Source organism: Mauremys reevesii, linkage group 20 (assembly GCF_016161935.1).
Source record: "Mauremys reevesii isolate NIE-2019 linkage group 20, ASM1616193v1, whole genome shotgun sequence".
In the NCBI taxonomy this organism is placed as follows: domain Eukaryota; kingdom Metazoa; phylum Chordata; order Testudines; family Geoemydidae; genus Mauremys; species Mauremys reevesii.
The window spans coordinates 2,015,485-2,022,504 of record NC_052642.1 but is presented as its reverse complement, the minus strand read 5'-3'; positions in this window follow the sequence as shown (position 1 = coordinate 2,022,504).

Genomic DNA, 7,020 nt, shown 5'->3' with positions numbered 1-7,020 from the left:
GCCGGCCGCAGCGCCCCTCCCGGCATGCTCCGCGCGGGGGCGGGGCGAGGGGGGCGAGGGGGGGCGAGGGGCGGGGTGCGGCTGCCGGCGGGGCTCGTGGGGGGGCGTGGGGGCCGGGGGCGGGGCGATGGGCGGGGCTAGAGCCGACAGGGCGGGGTGAGGGGCGGGGTTCGGCAGCCGGCGGGGCTCGAGGCGAGGCGGGGCGGGGCGGGGCGAGGGGCCGGGGCGGGAGAGGAGAGGGCGGGGCTCGGGAGCCGTGGGGCGGGGCCAGGCGAGGGACGCAGAGGCGGCTCCAGGCAGCCGCGCACGTGCCCCGGGCGCTCCGGCTGCCTTTGGCCGCCTGCCCGCGGGAGCTCCCCGCAGCCGCCTGCCTGCCCTGTTTGGGGCAGCGAACCACATAGAGCCGCGGTCCCCACCCCCCGCCTGACGAAGGGCCCTGGCGGCGGTCGAGCATCCGCCAAAATGCCGCCCAGTTTCACCTGCATTTCGGCAGATGCTCGACCGCCGGCCAGGACGTGGGCGCATTTAGATGCCCCCACGGGCACCGCGTTGGGGACCCCAGACATAGAGCCACCCCTGGAGGGAAGGGGTTCAGGAGCTGGGGGAGGGACTATGAGGGACGGGAAGGGTTCAGGAGTTGGGGGAGGGTCTATGGGGAAGGGGAGGGAAGGGGTTTGGGAACCGGGAGAGGGGTGATGGGGGAGAGGGAGGTAGGGAAGGGGTTCGGGAGACAGGGGAGGGTTGAGTTGCCAACTTTCTGGTGACTACTCCCACAAAACCAAACATACAGGACATACACCCCCAGGGGCTGCAGGGACGTGTCGGCTGCTTCTGGGAGTGGTGCAAAGCGAGGGCAGGCAGGAAGCCACTTTAGCCCCGTTGCGCTGCCTGTGGGGGTCCCCAGGCCCTTTTAATTGCCCGGGGTTGGCAGGTGGGGCCAGGAGACGCTCCCGGGGAAGCGCGCAGGGGCAGCACGTGAGGCTGGGGGAGAGACCTGGCCCTGAACATTAGTGAAGCCAGGCCACCGTGTTCTGAATATTCCTGGAGCACGGGCACCACAGGCCCACACAGCTCACCGCCCCTGCCTCTGTGTGGAAATGGGCTGTCCCTTCTTCCTTTCAGCAAAGGAAAAAGAGTCTGGAAGAAACCCTAAAGGTTCTGGTTCTGATTCAGTATATGGCGAAAGCCCTTTTGACATCTAGCATGTGTAGGCCAGATTCTTCTCTGGAGGCACGAGGCATTGGCTAGAACACTGGTTGACGGATTTCCTGGTTAACATGGCATTCTGAAGACACCTTTGGGGGGAAGCAAGGAAATAGTATGGCCCTGTCTCTGTAGAAGGTAGCGAATGGCGGGTCTGCCATGAGCACACCGAGCTCTCCCATTGGTCTAGCCAAAGTTATAAGTATGAGGAATGAAGTCGTGAGAGAGAGATGGAGGAGAGAACAGGTCGGGGTTGGTTCCAAGGGGGGCAGTTCCTAAGGGCATTGAGAATGAAATTAAGGTCCTGTGGGAGAGCAGAGCTCCACGCAGTGGGAAGCAAGTTGTGTAAGCATGTAAGATACCAGGCCGTGGTTGGGTGGGCAAAACCTGACTGGGTGAATGGAAGGCTGTGACAGCGGCCAGATGTTCTCTGACTGAGCTCATTGACAGACCTTGTGTCGTTAAATCCAATAGGCAGTCTAGGATCTTGGGGAGACCAGCAGGAATGGAAACACTTCCACTTCTGGTAGGTTTCCTGCTGGGTAAGAGACCAAACAGGTCAGCTTCGTGCCCGAGAACCATCCAGCAATCATGTCCACAGATTCAAAGACAAGGAGCTGGGCTGGTCCAGGGCATAAAAGAAGAGATTAAAAAGACTGGGATTGTTTATTTTAGAAAAGAGATGACTGGGGGGTTTATAACAGCAGTCTATAAAATCATGAACATATGGAGAAAGCGAATAAGGAAGTGTTATTTAACCCTTGACGTAACACAAGAATTAGGGATCACTCAATGAAATTAATAGGCAGCAGACTGAAAACAAACAAAAGTAAGTGTTTCTTCACACAACACACAGTCAAACTGTGGAACTCCTTGCCATTGGATGTTGTGAAGGCCAAAGCATAACTGGATTAAAAAATAATTAGGTAAGTTCATAGAGGATGAGCAATCAATGGCTATTAACCAAGATGGTCAGGGACACAACCCCATGTGCCAGGTGTCCCTAACCGTCCATCTGCCAGAAGCTGGGAGCAGATGGCAGGGGATGGATCACTGGATAATTGCGCTGTTCTGTTCATTCCCTCTGGGGCACCTGGCATTGGCCACTGTCAGAGACTGAACACTGGCCTGGATAGACCATTGGTCTGACCCAGCCTGGCCATTATATTCACCTAGGAGTGACTCTAATGCTTCCCCATCTCGTCCCTTTTTTTCTGCCACCTTAGTCCGACACTGTAGCCGTTGGCTTAGCAGGCACTGAATTGAGTTTGATTAGTAAATATGGAGTGTTCCTTGCGGCCCCTCGATGGCAGGAAAGAGGGATGGTGATGACTCTTTAGGTGTTGCTGCAGAAGTGGGTTCAGACAGCTGGGGATTTCGCTGCTTCTAATGCCATAGCACCAAGTGGGGGCTGCGATGGAGCCTGCATTGCAGAGGCTGATGTCCTTGCACCACTTCATGGTCCCTGAGGGGCTGGCGTTTCCGGGAGAAATACTCCACATGGAGCCCCAGGTTCTCCTAGCTCTGCTTTGGGACTACAATCAGAGCAGTCTGGGAGGTACCAAGGGCTTGATTTCTAGGAGGGCTGAGCACCCACAGCTGGACTTGGAACAATTTACCAAGAGTCCTGGTGGATTGTTCATCACTGGCAATTTTTCAGCCAAGACGGGCTGCTTTTCTCAAAGCTCTGCTCTAGGAATTATGTTCAGGCAGGCCTCTGGCCTGTGCTCTACAGGAGGTCACACTAGGTGGTCACAATGGTCCCTTTTTTCCTTGGAATGTATGAAATCGAACTGGAGCTAACGGGAACTGCTGGTTCTCGGCGTCTCTGGAAATGAGGGCACAAATGGCCAGAAACAATCCTTGGGAAGAGGTGCTCACAAGCACAGAAAAGTATTTTTTAAACTGCCCCCGAGAGGGGTTCTGATGTCTCTAAAACCCCCCAAACTGCCGCTCCCGTCCCTCCAAAGCAGATTGCGAAGAGCTACAAAGGGATCTCACGAAACTGGGTGACTGGGTAACAAAATGGCAGATGAAATTCAGTGTTAAATGCACGTAGCAAAATATAATCCCAACTATACATACAAAAATGATGGGGCCTAAATTAGCTGTTACCCATCAAGAAAGAGCTCGTGGAGTCACTTGCAGTAAACTGCAAACGTACAAAAATCCTTCTCACTGCCTGTATCATCCTGAACTGCAGAATGCTCATTCTCCAGCTTCAGGAGTCTTAAAAATGATCTCCAGTCATCAATGGGACAGACACAACTGAATAGCGTAGCCGTCCTTAATGTGTGTCAAGACCATACCAGGGAACTAGATAGGAATAAGATTGCTGACAGTTTCATCCAGAAAGCTACAGCGAGACATAACGGTTTTAAACTGGGCCGTTAGTGAAGACAGCTTGTAGGGATTGCAGCGATTTTAATTTACTGTAATTTAGGAGAATGTAATTCATAACAATGTAATCATTGTTAAAATAGTAGAGGTACCAATGATAGACACATTCAGTAACCAGAATATGAAAGAAGTTAATAAATATGCTGAAAATAGCCCCCCCCCCCCAACACACACACCTCTTCAAAAGCACCCACTGGCAAAACCAAAAGTCAGCGTCTATGCAGCGCCCTCCCTCGCTGTGACAGTGACAGTTTGCCAGCGCGCTGCTGCGCTGCCAGCCTGGCAGAGCATCAGCAACAGACGCCTGGGAACCGTGGAGCTTGCTGCCTCCTCTGGCTGTTCGGGAGCCGCGGTGCCTGCCGTGCTGGCTCTCCGGCTGTGGGGCTGAGGACAGGGAGACTTGAAAGAGGAACAAGCTCCCTCTGCGCTACCCGATTTCCTCCCCAGGGCTGCGGCTCCTTGCCAAACACAAGCCAGCAAGTTCAGCCACCCAGTCGAGCTGCAGAGAGGCAGCCGAGGCCAGCCCCTCATTCGCCACCGCTAGCACTGGCTGACGAGCCGCTCTCCTGAGCGCCTCCACCGCTCCGTCAGGGCACGAGGTGCAGGTTTTCCCTCGGCCTTTGCCCCTGGCCGCCTCCGCAGAGATCTCCGGTAGAGGTGGGGCACCAGGCCTGCCGTCTCCGCATTGCTGTGGGTGTTGATGTCCCACAGCACCAGCAGCGCAAGTATTGTATTGTATATTCTAACGTTGTTGGTCATATTCAGTTACATCTTGTGTATCAGTTTTTCCCATGTCTTTAGGTTACACGTGAATCACAATTAGGTGTTTAATTAGCCTACTTGATACATTAGGTGTTTTCTTACTTTGTGCTTCCTTAAATATTTGAGATATTAATTAATTTCATTCCATAATGTATTTATTTAATTTAAATATGTAATTCAAAATAACTAATTCAACATCTTCTATTTTGGCTCACAGTTTGTTTAATGCTGGTGCTGTAACTGGGAAAAAATGTGACCAAGGTCAAGCAGTGCCACAACTTACGCATAGTGGATTCGAATGTGTTCTCAATAGGATAAAATGGGATGTCGTAAACCTCAGCCATCCCTTTCTGGGGGCCATGGCCGTTCAGGCCTGCCAGCAGCCAGGGCAGAAGGTGGCCACCAGAGCGTCGGGGAGCAATGAGACATGGCATTGATGTTGGCACACAGTCCTTGACTGCACCATCAAACTACCCCTTGGACGGTGGGTAGGGGTGGGTTGTGGAGGCAGAAGATGCTGTATATCTGGCTCTTTGCGCCCTTTGCTTCTAACATGGGGGGGTCACATAGGCATTGCCGATAGAAGCCCTGAGGACGTGGTCTGGGCCTCTAGGGTTGCTGGTGATTGTGACGCTGGCAGACTAGGTGCCAGCTCCTGCCAAGACCGCAGGTGTTAGCTAAGAACTAACAAACTCATAGCTGGAGACCAGACCTGTTCCCCTGGATGTTAGTTTTGCTCAAAATAGGAATTCGTTTTTTAAGAATGTATTTAGTGTTTAGACCAGGGGTCTCAAACACGTGGCTCATGGGCCGCACGCGACCCGCGGAGTTATTTGGTGCGGCCCGCCAAGCTCCCTGCACCCCCCTGCCCCGCATGAGTTATTTCCTGCGGCCGCCAAGCTCCCCTCCTGCTGTCCCAGCACGCCACGTCCCCGCTTCTCTGCTTACCTCCAGGTGCTTCCCGCCACCAAACAGCTGTTTGGCGGCACTTAGTACTTTCCAGTAGGGAGGGGGAGGAGTGGGGAGCTGCGTGCTCAGGGGAGGAGGTGGAGAAGAGGCGGGCAGGGGTGGGGATTTGGGGAGGGGGTTGAATGGGGTGGGAAAGGGGTGGTAAGAGGAGGGGCAGGAGCGGGGCCTCGTGGAAGGGGGGCGTGGGGGTGGGGCCGGAGGTGTCAGTGATGTGGTGCTCATGTGGCCCTCCTGGTGATTTGAGTTTGAGATCCCTGGTTTAGACTAGGAAATGCTTGGGAGTTGCTGCCCGCATTAATCTCACGTGTAATGTCTGGCTTCCAGGCTGTAAGAACATATGTAAGTTTTGCTTTATAACTTCGAGAATGTTTGCCCTGAACTTGTGAACCCAGGCCCGGGAGTCGTCTTCCCCCACCCTCCTGGCCCATCCAGAAGGATTCTTGAAATCGGACGGGCCACCAAGGAACATGGCAATACAAAGGATCAGTTCTTGACCCTACGGCACCTGGCAATGCAAGGAAGCTCATCGTGTGGACCTGGAAGCTGAATGAAGGAAATGAAACAAAGTCACAGGAACATTTTCCATCTTTCTTTATTGCTTGACTCTCACCGGGTCAGAGCCACCCAACTGCAGCCAGAGCTCCCAGGGGTCACCTCCTGGGTCTGCCCTGAGAGACGCTTTGGACTGACCGATCACTACAACTCCGTCACTCTTAGGACTTAGATGGTAACTCATTGGTGTGGCCATGGTTGCTGGCTTGAACCTGTAAATAACTCTCTGATTTCCTTTCCCTAGTTAATAAACCTGTAGATAGTTTGTTACAGGATTGGCTACCGGCATCTTTGGTGTGAGATCTAAGGTACCGGTTGATGTGGGGTAAGTGACTGGTCTCTTGGGACTGGGGGCACCCTGAACGCGGGGTGATTTGGGGGGTAAGTGACGATTTATCAGTAAGTCCCGTTTGCCTGGGTGGCACGACAGGCTGGGGAGTCTAAGGGGACTGTCTGTGACTCCATGGTGAGACTGTTGGAGTGATCCAGGTGCTCACATTAGTCACCGGCTTGGTGTAATCTAATGACAGAGCACAGCACCGGCGTGGGGCGTCTGCCCTGTTTGTGACAGGCTGCCCGGAGGCTGGTGCCCATGGTCGTGAGCCACTCCAGACAGTCAGGTTTCCTCTTCGGGGCATGGTGGAGGCGCCCAGGGGCGCAGTAAATGGTGGAGGCGCCTGGGGTGCAGTAAATGGTGTAGGTACCCGGGGCGCAGTAAATGGTGTAGGTACCCGGGGCGCAGTAAATGGTGTAGGTACCCAGGGCTCTTGCTCTGTGAGGTTTTAGTCTCTGGGGCTGCTGTTGAGATTCCAGCCGTCCCCGAAGCGGCCAAGGACGTTGAGGACGTGGACCTGCCTTTACACCCTACGCAGACACTGCGCTTTGATGGGCTGTGGGTGTCTCCAAATCCCCAGTGACGGGAGTGGGACCTGTCTCTAGAGCTGAGGCAGGCCTGGCAGGGCGCAAACCCCAGGTGCCGGTGCACTGAGAGAGCCCTGAAGAGGGGGAACCTCCCTGAAAGCACAACCGTGCTGAAAGAAACGAAACCACTAACCAGAGAGCGCGGGAAATGTCCGAGTGAGCGCGGAAAGGCGGGGAGCCGTACAACAGCAGGCACCAGGTCTCCGTCTCAAG